The sequence below is a fragment of the Rhynchophorus ferrugineus genome, unplaced genomic scaffold (genome assembly GCF_030347505.1).
Source record: "Rhynchophorus ferrugineus isolate W39M unplaced genomic scaffold, kcgeb_rfMv2 rfM6, whole genome shotgun sequence".
NCBI lineage: Eukaryota > Metazoa > Arthropoda > Insecta > Coleoptera > Curculionidae > Rhynchophorus > Rhynchophorus ferrugineus.
This window is the reverse complement of record NW_027472585.1, coordinates 17,608,389-17,621,036: the sequence shown is the minus strand read 5'-3', so window position 1 is coordinate 17,621,036 and position 12,648 is coordinate 17,608,389. Positions and strand designations below refer to the sequence as shown.

At 34.1% G+C, this 12,648-nt stretch overlaps 1 protein-coding gene across 7 annotated transcripts in view; it reads left to right on the top strand.

Moving 5' to 3' along the window:
• LOC143197888 (uncharacterized) overlaps positions 1-12,648 on the top strand; it is a 533,325-nt gene that overhangs the window by 229,820 nt on the left and 290,857 nt on the right. The gene's annotated exons all lie outside the window — the stretch shown is intronic.

Below are 12,648 nucleotides of genomic sequence, written 5' to 3'. Positions count from 1 at the left end.
CATGAGAGTGAAGTCTCTCCTCATGTCTCTTTGCAATTCTTTTAATTTCTTGATTGACAGTCGGTATCTGAAGATCTCGATGTAAATAAATGGTCCGATAATATCTGGGTGCACCTACGATGCTTCTTAGGACTTTGTTCTGGAAAACTTGTATTAGATTTATGTTGCTTTTTGCGGAACATCCCCATAATTGTATTCCGTATGTCCATATAGGTTTTAATATTTGTTTATATAGAAGTAATTTATTATGTATAGTTAATTGAGATTTTCTTCCAATTAGCCAATACATTTTTCTATATTTTAACTCAAGATCTTTTCTTTTCTTTTTGACATGTTCCTTCCACCGTAGTTTTGCATCAAGTGTCATTCCGAGATACTTAGCATTATTGCTGTATGGTATGACAGTGTGGTTTATGGTCAATGGTGTATGCGCGGCCTGTTTATAGGTGAATTGAACATGCACAGATTTGTTTTGGTTAATTTGTATTTTCCAGATTTGGGTCCATTTATTTATAGTGTCAGTAGCCTGTTGTAGGTTTCGGGTTGCTTCTTCGCTATTGTTTCCGACAGCAAGAATAGCAGTATCATCAGCAAATGTAGCCATTGTGATGTTTTCGATTTGTGGTATATCACATGTATAAAGTAGGTACAGAATTGGCCCCAGTACACTTCCTTGTGGTACACCTGCTTTAGCTTCTTTTATTGTAGAGTAAGCTTCCTCTTGTTTCACTCTAAACATTCTGGCTGTGATGTAAGATTTTAATAGTTCGGTGTGTTGCTTCGGTAACATTTTCTGTAGCTTATGGACGAGGCCTTTGTGCCATACCTTGTCGAAAGCTTGTGCTACATCTAAGAATACAGCTGAGCATACTTTATTATCTTCATAGGCTTTTTCAATAACATCTGTTATTCTATGCACTTGATCAATCGTTGAATGTTTGGTAATAAACCCAAACTGGTGTGTTGGTATTAGGTTTTTTCTCTCTATAATTGGTTTTAATCTTTTCAAGAGGATCTTTTCAAATACCTTAGCTATCATCGGTAACAGTGAGATAGGTCGATAAGCTTTTATATCATTTGGTGATTTTCCAGGTTTTGGAACCATTATTATTTCAGCCATTTTCCAAACGTCTGGGACATATTTCAGTCGAAATGCTGCATTGATTAAGTTAGTGAGCTTTATAATACCCTTTCTTGGCAGATTGTGCAGCAATTGCCCTGTTATTAAATCATAGCCTGGTGATTTATTTGGCTTGATGTTAGTTTTAATAACGTTGGTGACTTCTTTCGGCGTTGTTAATTGAATTGTCGAATTTTCGCCGTCTATGTCCGGTAAAGTATGTTCAATTTCACTTTCGTTTGGTTTGAAAGTTTTCTCTAAATGGTCAGCGAATGCTTCTGCTTTCTCCAGGTTGCTGCGTGCCCAACTTCCATGCATGTTTCTTATCGGAGGACTATGTAGACAGGAACGTTTTAGGTATTTAGTGGCTTTCCAGAGCGAATAGTCTGTGTTCTTGTCATCTGTTAAATTTCGTAGATAGTTATTTATGGAATTGTTTTTAATTTCCAAAATTTCCCTCTTCAACCTTTGTGTTATGTTGTTTAAGATATTCTTATTTTCAGGTGTTCTATTTTGCTGCCATTTTTTCCGTAGTTTTCGTTTTTCAGCTACCATTTCCTTGATTTCTTTCGGGTAATTTATTCCTTTGGTTGAAGTTTTAATTTCTGGAGTGTTATTCCAAGCAGCCTGTTGGATATCTGCAACGAATTTTTCGGTTTCATAATTTAATTGGTCTTCTGTCTTAAGGGGAACATTTAGTTGAATTCGATTGTTTATTTCTTCAACAAATCCTTCCCAGTCTGTCCTCTTGTTGGTTAATGTTGGATTTTGTTGTTTTCTTATAATGTTTTCACTCAGAGTCAAAATCACAGGTGTGTGATCTGAACTTAAGTCAAAATTTTCTTCAACTTCCATGTAATTAGTGGTTATGTTTCTAGCTATAAAGAAATCTAACAGGTCTGGAGTTTTCTCTGGATCGGTAGGCCAATAAGTTGGTTTTCCTGTCGACATGAAACTGCACCCTAGCTCAGCAGCTGCTTTATGTAATTCATTACCTTTAGTTGTCGTCATTCTAGATCCCCATCTTGTATTTTTAGCATTGAAATCACCACCGATTATAAATTTTTCTCCTAGGTTATTTAGAACATTCAAGTAATTTTCTTTTTTTTGGTTGTATCTTGGAGGGCTATATATGGAAGCTAATGTAACCCTGTATTTGCTAGATATAACAGTTACTGCCGTTACCTGATTTTCTGCTAAACTGAGTCCGGGTTCTTGATGATGGCAAATATTATTTTTTATTATTATTGCACTTCCTCCTCTTGCTGTGTTAGCTGGATGAATGGTGTGGTAAAAGTAATATCCTCTAAATTTAATAAAGGATTCCTTTGTCAAATGGGTTTCAGATATTAAGCAAATATCTATTTTTTGCAATTCTAGGAAAACTTGTAGGTCAGCGTGATGTTTCTGAATCCCATTAGCATTCCAAATTGCGATGCGGATGTCTTTACTTGCCATTTTTAGTTCTTGAGGCCACCGCCCTATTGTTTTCGAGTTTAAGTAATCTTTCAGAAAACGATTCAATAATCTTTTCCTGGTTGTCCAGCTTTGCTATAAGTTTCAATAGCAGTTCGTTGGTTGTAACGTCTTCTTTTTTTGTTTCTTTTTGAGCGGTTTGGTTTATGCTTTGAGCATAGGTCATTTCATCGTTGACTTCGTTGTACATTTTTGGTTGTTTATTTTGAGTCACTGTTTTTTGCTCTTTAGCCTGACTGATTTTATTTCTTCTCTCTTGGAATGTTTTCGCAACTACGCATCCTCTGTAGCTTGCTGGATGCGCTTCATTGCAATTCGCACATTTCGCTTTTGTTCCTTTGGGTTTTTTGCATTCTCCCGTGATGTGTTTTCCTGAGCATTTTACACACCTTGGTTCCCTTTTACAGAATTTTTGTGTGTGTCCATGTAATTGGCATCTCTTGCACTGTGGCACAAGATTTGCCTTTCTAAGAGGTTCTATTTTTACTTCGACTCCTAGAATTTGTTTAATTTCATAAATTGCTTTTATATCCGTGTTATGTTGGAATGATAACATAAACAGTGGTAAAGGCTTCTTCTGGACAACTATTTCTCCATTGTTATTTTTATTTCGTTCTTTTTTCAGGATATTTGTGACGTCAGTACATTTAAGTCCATTTTTTATTAACTCATCCGCTATTTTAGTAGTTTTAGCTGTCGGTGGAAGCCCTCTTGCCATTACTTTAATGTCTCTGGTTTGCTTATCTTCATACGAGTGCCATTGTAATTTTAGGAATTCCAAGCACTCAGCAATTTTCGTAAAAGTTTTACGACATTCGGCATTTAGTTTGATTTGTCCATTGTTTAATGTTGTTGCTCTAAATAGTATATTATTTGTTTTCATTGTTTCATATAGTAAGTCAAAGTCTGTGACATTACTTACTATAATTGGAGGTGGTCTCGGCACTTTTATTTCTTTATTCAATTCTTGTGTTTTAATGGTTTTTGGTTGTTGTGGTGAAGCTTCAGGTGTATAGTTTGCTTTTCTTTTCTTATTTCTTTTAACTGTTATCCAGCCTACTTCTTTTTGCAATTCTTCCTCGTCTGTTTCATAGTTTACAGGCAAATTGTTTTCAGTGCACTGGTTCACTACGGGAATGCTAGTTGGATTGTCTGTGTTTTGGTTTTTTATTAGGAGTTGTAGTGCATCTAATTGTTTTTGCATATTTGTTAGTGCAATTTCCAGATTCCGTCGGGCTGTTTTTTCGTTAATATACGCATTATAGAGAGCTTGCTCATTTTGCGTTCTCTTATGGTTTTCTTGACAAAAGATTTGATTCTGTTGTGCCAGATAAGCTTCACCTGACGTTGAAGATTGTGTTTCCATCTCATTTAGTCTCTGGTTCTCTCTATTAATCATTTTTATTTAATGAATAGTTTAATTCACGTTTTTACAAAAATTTCGGTACCGGTATTTGTTTCAGAACCGTTATAACGCCGCATTTGTGGTACAGATGATGCACCTCCGACCCTTAACAGCCCCCAAAATTTTGCCTTTGTTACTTTATTGCAGTGACCATCGTTTCAAACACATTTTCACTAAACATTTAACGCGAGTTTTAACACTGTTATTGTCGTCACGGTTTTTACTTATTTTTTAAAATCGCATTTGTGGCACAGGTAGTACACTTTCAAATTTATTACACTGACCGTCGCTCCAAACACGTCTTTACTCTACGAAGGTCGAACGACAACTAGGATTTAAAATATGTTGCAAAAATTTACGGAATTCAACGACTATTATGTTTTGACGTGTTAAGTTCAAATTTTTGATAGCGTTAGCAGCTTACAAAACATTATAGTAGTAAAATGACCAAATAGTGGCGGTAATATTGAACAGTTTTTTATTTGTTCATTTAATTATTCATACCATATTTTATACTGATGTGAATCCGATCAAAAATAGGAAAATTAGGTATACTCGTTACGTCACGGTACTTCTAAGGAACCTGGTCTACATAGTAATCTTTATAGCAGTCGTAAAATGTGCCAAAAATCTTATTTCACTATAATTTACAGATTTGAATACATATTTCCTTGTCATTTTTATCTTATATACATCTTCAATTTATTCATTCTTTTATCTGCAATCAAAATTGCAGGTTTGTTATAATTACAGTGATTATAAAGAATTTTACGTTGAATTGAATGGTTGTATAATAATAATTTATGCCTTTACGTAGTAGTATATGCAATGACATGCAATGCCATATATATAGTATTTGAAGTGTGAAGTTGCCATTGATGCATGGAATCCATAACTACAAATCATTGTAAAATTTGTGGATAGTCCAAGCAGAATGATCTCTTAAAGAATATATATTATATTATTCTATTCAATAATGAAGGTTCATAATTATCTTGATTAAAACGTAAATGGCACACTTTTGATTGATTTTAAGTTCTTGTGAGTGACTACCTTTTTGAAATATTAACAATAACAACAGCTCCTAAATAACCACTGGAAAAATGATATCAGTTTCTCGAGATTGTGTAAATGCTATAGAAATATTCACTGATATAAATCATACATAGATGGCAAAATTAACCGAAGTAACACTGTTATGGGAAACCATGCAATGGTGGACCCTTTCTAATATTATATATTTTATAGGAAGAAATGTTGTGATGAAATATAAAGAAATCTTTACATAATTGTTTCTCTTCTGTATTTTTCCTATTTTGTATACTTTTAATATCTGTTGAAGTTTGTGGACCATAGACATTCCTGTATTATTTTTTCTGGACTTATATGGAATCTGTGTTATGTGAAAAAATATTAGTGAATAATTAGCCTTGTGTTATATGTGCTTTTAGATTTTAAAAAATGTGTTACGTGTGTGTAATCTAATTTCGTATATTAACAAATAATAACATAAAAGAAATTTGATAATAAATAATAGAATAATTCTTTTTAAAAATTAATTCAGGGTACGTCATATGTTTTTAAGATAAAATCAAAACACTAAAAAGAGTAATTCCAAAAACTCGATTGATATGGACATTATAAAACACCATCAGTATTTTCTAATGAGCCTTAATGAATATTTTTCCCACAACTTTATTACTTCCCACTTTAGATAAATCTTTTACGGTTTACATTTTTCACACCTAAACAGAAATACCAGGATACCGTAGCGCGCACTCGTTTTATTATTCGCCGTTGTATATTCCATACACAACCCACATGGCATTTTATCGTTCCCTATTGAATATTTTTTATCTAGCTTGATAAAAACCCATGAAAATTACACTTACCACCCTAATGGGGATTAGTTAAGCCCCTAACTAAACTAACCGAAAAAAATTGGATTATGTGGGGTTACAAGATGGATTTGTTCGATGAATGCTTATTGTTATGTTTAAAGTGTTCTGTTTAATTTAGAAGTCATGGCAGAAGGTTGGCGTATAAACGGGGATCGTCGAATAGAGCTATATTTTTTTTAATTTTCAAATAAAGTAAGTTCTCCACTGTTACCTAAAACTAGATACTCCTCTATGAAGACCCATTAGCATTTACTCAGTCTCTAATATAATAAAATTAGGCTTTTTCAATGTTTTTACTATTTAATTTACTTCACTACACACGAGCATACGATTTGGTTATCTTGAGTCTGTGCCTTGGATCAGTGTTATCCAAATGTTTTTGTGGAAGTGGGTTCTTCTCTTATGTCTTTGGAGTCCTCAATGACCTTTGGAGTCCTATAGTATCTGGGTGCATCCACAACACTTCTCAGGACTTTTTTCTTATATTTGTATGATATATCCAGCAGAAGAACCTCGTAACCGAATTTCATAGGTCTATATAGGTTTTAGTCTTTGCTTGTATAGCATCAACTTATTATATAGGGATAATTTAGATTTTCTTCCAAATAACCTACGTGTTAGCATTGCTACTGTCTGGGATAGCAGTACTATTAATTTTTATTGGTAAATGAATAGTTTACAATATGCACCGATTTAGCCTTGTCGATTTTTATTCTCCATGTATAGGTCCATTTATTTATATTATTACTTGCGCGTTATAGTTTTCTGCTTGCTTCTTCGCTATTGTCTTCAATAGCAAGTATTGCAATATCATGGGCACATAAAGTAAGTAAAAAATTTGGCCCAAAACACAGCCTTGCCGTACACCTGCTTTTGTTTCTTTCATTGTTTTGTAAGCTTGCTCTTCTTGCTTCTCTAAACATCTTAAATTAAATGTAGCCTTGAGTAACATTTTATGGACCTTTTGTATAACTCAGCAACATTTTTCTGTTTGTAGGATGTTTCAATAAAAGTCTCTGACTATATGGACCGCATGAATTGTGAATGTTTATTCATGAAACTTAATTGATGTGCAGGTTTTAGATTATTTCCTGATAGGTTTTAACCTTTTTAACAGTTGCTTTTCAAATAGTTTGGTGTTACTGGTAGTATAGAAATTGGTCGATAAGATTTAACTTCATTTGGTAGTTTTCCTGGTTTTGGAATCATAATAATTATGTGACATTTTCATATCGCTTTTTGTGATCTTGATCCAGGTCTTTTCGGAGGCTTTTTGCTGTGTCTTGCATCCTAAAGAATCATTGCTTAGTACATTTTCATCCCAACAGTGATGAATGATAGTAATATATTTTTTGAACTGTATGACTGTAGATGAAGTGTGTTTGCAACACAATATTCTGTTCGAAATATCTCTCGTAGACGTACAGGTTCTGTCTTACATATAGTATTATTTAGCGATTTTTTCTTGTGAATCTTCCTGAAGTCTTAGGTCCATACACATAAATAGTAATCGACTAATGCTCTTAAAACTAATACATTCTATACTACCTTTCAATTTATCAGAATCTTTATGACAGTCATATATTACACGTCAAGTTTACAAATTCGGGTCAATTTATGGACCCCATCAAATCAGAAAGTTTATTAACGTTATTTGATGTTCAATCCGTGTTTCAAGATTGGTTCTAGTTTCCGAATTCTTGCATGGTGGCAGCACTGCGCTCTTATAATGGCTGTCAGCTGACGACGTTGCATTAAACCACATTTGGAACTTGGTTTTGTGCAATGATTGTACTTCGGAATGTGCTAAATTGCAGAGGTAATGTAAAGTCGATTCAAAGCGTTTTGTTCTATATTTGTGGACGTTATAAAAGGTCATCGGAAAAGTTCCCGGCCTACCATAGTAAAACACATTTTTTTGGCAAAATTAGTTTTTTTTATTCAACATAATTCCCTTCAATACACTCATTATAGCAACCCTTCAACTTTTCGATGCCATGTAGTACGATTTGTCCTACAATTTCAGTTTTGTCCATCACCTCTTCATTCGACGAAAATTTCTTTCCAGCCAGCATTCTTTTGAGATCTGAGAACAGAAAATAGTCGCTGGGGGCCAGATCTGGAGGATATGGTGGATGAGAAAGCAATTCGAAGCCCAATTCATAGATTTTTGACACGGTGCATTGTCTTGGTGAAGCATCACATTGATTTTCTTCGACTGCGGCCGTTTTTCGGCGATTTCGTCCTTCAAACTGTCTAATAACGCTATGTAATAGTCGCTGTTGATGGTCATTTCTTTTTCAAGGTAGTCAATGAAAATTAATCCATGCGCATCCCAAAATACAAACGCCATAACCTTGCCTGGCGGCTGTTGCGTTTTCCCACACTTTGGGGCGGGTCATCGTGTGCTAGTCATCCACTAGGATGACTGTCCATTGGATTTCGGAGTGAAATTATGGAGTCATGTTTCATCCATTGTCACATACCGATGTAAAAATTCGGGTTTATTACGCTTGATCATCTTCGAACACTACTCTGAATCATCAACTTGTCCTTGTTTTTGGTCAAAAATGAGCCCGCGCGACACCCACTTTACACAGAGGTTTCTTATATCTAAATAACCGTAAATGATATGATGTAAACGTTCATTTGATATCCTTAGAGTGTCTGCTATTTCATTCAGTTTCAATTTACGGTCATTCAAAATCATTTTGTGGATTTTTTAAATGTTTTCGTCTGCCTTCGGTGCTCATTTCACCACGTCTAAACTTAGCAATTCTGGTTGATTTTCCTGGGGCAGCGTCCGAAAACTGAGCACTAAGTCAAGTTTTTGCTTCAACTGTATTTTTTCCCTTCGAAAAGCAATATTTTATTAACGCGCGAAATTCCTTTTTATCCATTTTTTCACAATAACAAAAGTTGCTTCACTCAAAATGCTATAATTCACAAAATAATGATCCGACAGCTGTCAAATTTATACACGCATCTTCTGAGGGTTAGGACTAACTAAAACACATATGGATTTAATTTTATTAACACCGTCTATGTGTCATCCCGGGGACTTTTCCATTGACTTGTTATGCTTGGTAAATGTGAAAAAATCATAATAAATGCACTTAAAGATGCGTAATTGCAATTCTTTGGTTTTGCTATAGTAAACACTGACAAGCCATCGGTACCGAAATTGTTTTGTTAACACATGCGAAACAAAGCTGCATAAGTGATCACTTGGTACAGTACATACTTCATATGTCATTTTCTGTGCAATTGTTATGGAGATAACAGAAATATAAGGTAGATGATTGTTACTTTTACTGAATGAATGTAATCGGTATAAATGCAAGTGTCGAAGCCAGTCTCACGTATGAACAGTGATCTCACAGCCAATTTACCAACACATCGTTTTCATCAGCGGCGAGCAATTCGTTATGGAACAAAAATTTTAATTTATTAAAGAATATTTTTCGGACCTGATATTCCAGAGCTAATGGCTTTTGCAAAGTTTACTAACCATTTTGTAACGCCTGATGAAGCATCAGCATCGCGGCATCTATTTAAAGTGTTGTTTACACCTTTTCGGTAACCATAAAACACCACCTCTACAAGCACGTAATCGAGCAATTGTTGCAATATTACCACAGGATTGCAGCTCGAATACATAATGGGTGATCACTGTTATACCCATATGCATGAAACAGACCCAGAACAGCATAAAAGACTCAGTTCGATCTCTGTTCAATTTCGGATTTTTATTTTTTAATTCAAAAAACAGCTGTTGGTCAAATAATGGTCGAGGTAATGGCCAAAAAGAGTGGAATAATACATTTTTGGACCATTTCGAAAACTAGAACCAATTTTAAAGAACTCTCCCACCCAATTTATCTTATAAATAGCGTTTGGTTGCTCAGACAGAAAACCGTGTTGGCCTGGGAAGCTATTGGACATTTGGCCCGTTTTGTTGCATTCCATACAAAATAGCATTCATAGTCCTTTTGAATAAAAAAGCTCTCAGACATCAGCATATACGTTGTACCACTTTCTTTGAATAATACGTCGAAAAAGTTACAAAAAAAGGTCATAACTTAAAGTATGTGTTTTTTTTTAATTCAATAACATGCGTGAAATATTATTTAATCTCAATAAGGGGTCGTCAGAAACTACCCGATCACCTTTAACTATATCCCCACATCCATTTTCTACCAGATGGTTTTGAATATGTTACAAATTGATAAAATTATACCGTGTAATTAACATTTGGAAACATCCCAGACAGGCGAACGGCGGAAAAACATCCCCCACGGAACGCGATGCACCTAGACGGCGCAGACGAGATCGGTGCATTCGTCGATAGACCGTCCCGCATATCGAACGGAGACCGCGCTAGTCTCGTCTCCTTCTGACCAACTCTCGCGCTTCCATCGGAGTGCATTCACAGCAACGACGACTATGATCCTCTAGTCTCCGACTTGCCCATTGGATCCTGTTATTATTCTAGCGTCTCCGCACCGTACGGTTCAGTCTGCCGGTCGCAATCGAAGTCGGCGCTGGGTCAGCGATATATTGATACGATATTGTTTTTGTTTTCAATCCTGAATGGCTCATTGAGAGACGGTCACGTCAAGTTCTTCATGGTGTTCGTTGGACTTGGTTTTGAAGTGATTTTTGGTGGTTATTAAGTGTATATTGTCTACTTACCTTTGTATCTTTGGTGCGATATATTTACGAACATACAATATTATATTTTGGATTAAACTCGATTATAAGGTAAGTCGGAACGATACCTTTTTTTACCTGTCATGAGCAGGTTCCACTTGTTTACTTTTAATAGCCACCCGAAAAAAGTGGATATATGTTTTTAGAACGACTCTTAAATTTTAGACGTCGATATTGTTTATTGACTTTTTGTTTTTCTAATCTTCCTGAATATTAATCCAAAAGAAAAAAATTACTATGTGCTTTTTCGTTACTCCAGATACGTTGAACATTACTTGTTACCTTATGGAGCAGCTCACAGTTTAGCTGTCGATATTATTATTGTCGGTATTTGTCGACTAATATACAATTTGTCTTTACAACAACTTAAATCTAGGTATTTATCTAGGAGGATCCATCGGCCATATCATAGTCTCTAATGTAATAATATTTGTGTATTAACACTGCTGTTTTTTTTATTATCAAATGCACCTCACTACACTACACAAGATCAAATAGTTTGATTCTTTTGAGTCTTTGTCCTATTCTGGTGTTATCCAAGAGTTCTAACATTCCAAAATTGGCATGATAATGAAGTCTCTCCTCATGTCTTCTTGCAATTACCTTGATTTTCTGAGTGACAGTCGGTATTTGAAGGTCTCGGTGTAAGCAATCAGTGCTATAGATTCTGGTTCCGTCCACAATACTTCTCAAGGCTTTGTTCTGGAACACTTATATTTTATTTATATTATTTTTGGCGAAACATTCCCCCCATGCTAAAAAAATTGTGATCATCATGAAAATTAAACAAAAATAATTTTTACAGTGTACTATTTATATTATATCAACCCAAATAATTTTAACACTATTTGTTAATTATATGAAGTTTTCGATTCAAACTTTAGATGTTCATTTTTTTTAGTTTAAATCATTATGAAATTTAAACAAAAACAACGTTTACTATTTGCTTTTGTATTACCTCAAAGGCTTTGAACATTATTCGTCAATTATACAAAATTAAAAACGATGTTTTACTAGAAATGTAAACAATATTTACTACCATGTTAAAGGTTAGACGTAATTTATGCTAAATATCCTTTATAGTTATACAAAGGAACATAAAAAATGTCTTTGAACATCTGCGTTATTTGCATCAATATTATTATTCTGCTTATCATTGTTTATTATCTGTACGGACCGTCGGTAATTTATTGAACATTTTTAAACCAATAAACAGGATCTGTAAGTTGTTTGTTTTTACTATGAGGGAAAACAAGAATTAACGTCTTAACGAATTAACTAAAAGAAACACCGTTTGTCGTCATCCTCATTTATTTTAAATTAGATAATTAGTTATTAAAAAACAACAAATATACTAAATATCATCTTATCAAATAGTTACTAATCAATTATTAATTATTTTTATAGACATAGTTTTCATGTAATTCCAGAACACGCGGTTTTGTTATGTTAAATTATGTGGTTTTAGTGGTCAATTAATAATACAATTAATAGTTTTGAAGTGTTCAGTGGCACTACTAAACACTATGTTATGTTGAGTCTCATATGCCTTGAACAAACTGTATATATACATATGCACTGAACATCTAATGTATTAGGTTATATCTCAAGCAGTTGAACATTCTCCCAAAGGATCTGAATCCTCCAACACATTAACTTATTAAACTGTTTAACATGTAGTATAATTACTCTTAATTACTATTACGATTAGAGAACTCTGGTATCCTTGGGTACCAGGGGAAATAACCTGCTATCAAAACACTGTCTTAAGCATTTGCGTTGATATCATTTACATGCGTTGCTCGATCGTTGAGTTATATAATGGACGATGATGAATACATTTTGGGAAGGGAAAACCGAATGAAACATATGTCATAATGGAAAAGGAAATTAGTGTATACCATTGAAAATATAAAAATATCTAAAATTGAAAGTACTACATAAAAACATAGTATTCTATATGAATGTAATTGAAAAGTTATATTTCACAGATTGATGATGCTTAGATCTATCATTCAATTAGCAAAGGAGAA